Genomic DNA, 2,328 nt, shown 5'->3' on the forward strand with positions numbered 1-2,328 from the left:
AGCCGGACCCGCACGCTCACTGCGGCCCCGGCCGGAGCTGGGCACAGGGCAACTGGGCGCCAGCCTTTCCCAGCAGCATGGAACAGGTAAAAGCATGTTAAAGTGTAATTGAGGGGCTGCAAATGGTTAACTCCAACCAATGCTGAGCTTGGGTGCTCCCCGGCTGGCTCGAGCCCTCTCTCTCTCATATGATGCTTAAATAACGTCCTTTGCTCCGTTTCTGACTGTTGTTTCACAGCCTTGAAATAGAAACCGTATTGATCAGTAAGGCTGAGCGTTTACAGACCTCTATTAATGGACTGGAAAACCCATCTGTGCTTGTTGCTGGGGCCCCATGCCTGCCCCGGATCTCTGCATGTGCTGGCAGCGGCCAGACCCTTCGCAGGATGAGGCCATTCAAGCCCCCTGGCCTGGCTTTGGGGGGTCCCATCCCCCCCTGAACCCACCAGCTCTCAGGCTGCACGGGTGCTCAGGCATCACCGATTCACCCATATGATTTTTCCCCCCCCACCCTCTCTCTGGCTGGTGCTCTGCTGCTGTCCACACACACATGGGAACTTTCTCTGGACTTTGCTTTCCAATTTTGGCCACAGAGATGTGACCTTTCACTTTCTCCCTTGACAACGTCGCCGTCACCATGGGAGCAGCTGGGGCACCAAGCCTTCAGCATCTGTGACTTGGCTGCGCACCAAAATCTTTGATCTCTCAGGAAAATGTCCCAGACACTGACACGACAAAAAAAAAAAAACCTGGGGTCACTGGTGGGGTGCTCATGGTTGGTCCAGCCCTGCTCCACGTCCAGTTCACAGCTGTGAGGCAAAAAAGAGGGCTCTTCCTCCCTCTTTCCCCAAACCCAGGTCTTCCTCGCCCGGCTGCAAGCTGTGGCTCAGGGCTGCAGTGCAGGCAGGACTCCGAGGACCTCACCGGTCCTGCGAAGGGCAGCACCGCTCGGCTGCTTTCCAGAAAAAAAAGCTGCACCTGCACAAAGGGCAGAGGCTTCCCTGCAAGGCGGGCTGGCTCAAGGGCAGCAGAGGCGCTCGTGTCGCTGAGGAACAGCCTCAGCGGCTCGGATGCTGCAGGCCTGTGTCCAAGCACGGCAAGCTACGCTACAGGGGGAAAAAATGGTATTTAAACCAAAGGGTTTGCTCTTTCCCAGCCTGCAGCAGTTTGTGCTGCTTGAGCACAGAGCATCCCCCCCAGGGAAGAGATACGCGGGAGGGGCTCAGCCCCGGGCTGCCCTCCCTGTGCCGTGTTTCGCCTCGCTGGACCAGCCCGGGTGCAGGGAATGATCGCATCCTCCCGGGAAAAGCCACCTCAGCTCCAGGCAGATGCCGCTGCTGCAGCTTCGTGATGGGGCACACAGCAGCAGGGATGGGAACCGGCCCTGCTGGCCCTGAGCAGACAGCAGCGGGTGCCCCTGCGGCTTTTGGGGGGAGAAGGCAAAGACTGTGCCCCTGGCACGTCCTGGGGACCTGCAGGGAGCTCTGCCCTGTCCCTGCTCCTCCCAAGGGACACTGCGATGCCCTCCAAGAGGTTGTACCACAGCAGCAAGCCTGTAAAAGAAAAAAAACTTGCATTCCCCAGGTTTTTCAAGGAGCAGCTGCAGTGTGGCAGGAGCCCTGTGAATCCGGCTGGCAGCGTGCTACGTGCACCCCGGTCATGTAGGTGCTATGTGCACTTTGGTTGTGGCATGGGTCATTGCACCCTCCCGCCCCCCCATGACCTCTGGTTTTGATGAGAGTTCTTTTTTGGGTGCTGCCTTTGTCAACCCTTCTCTGGGACTGATTCACAGGGCACTGGGGCGTGGGGCAGGTGCCTCCCATGGGTGGGTGCCAGAGAAAGGCACCGGGCAGCGCTGCCTGGGCAGGAGGTGTCTGCTGCTGGCAGCCTGGCAGCACTGGCGTGGCAGGATCCCCAGGCCAAGGCATTCCGAAAAACCTGCTCCTGCCCCAGGGCTGCCACGTTCGCATCCCAGAAACTCCCTTCGGGGAGGGCTGAGGTCACCCTGGGGTGCCCAGTGGGGTGCTGTGGTGCTCAGCCCTCGCTGGGGGAGGAGGAGGAGTGAGAAGGGAGGAAGGGCGGTGCGACTGTGGGGTCAGTGGCAGGGCTGGGGAGCGGAGCCGGACCCCCCAAACCCCAGCACATCCTCTTGCTGCAGGCAGAGCTGCCTCCCTCCACCCCTGCCTCCATCAGGGCCTGCTCCCCGCACGGTGGGAGCTGGGGGAACCAGCACCCCGCTCTCTGCACCCGGGGCTGGCCACGTCCTGGGGACATCCTGGAGCAGTGACATTTCCCAGGAGGGACATGACCACCCCACCCTTTGCACCG

This window comes from Egretta garzetta, unplaced genomic scaffold, assembly GCF_000687185.1.
Source record: "Egretta garzetta isolate BGI_Z169 unplaced genomic scaffold, ASM68718v1 scaffold7, whole genome shotgun sequence".
Lineage (NCBI taxonomy): Eukaryota > Metazoa > Chordata > Aves > Pelecaniformes > Ardeidae > Egretta > Egretta garzetta.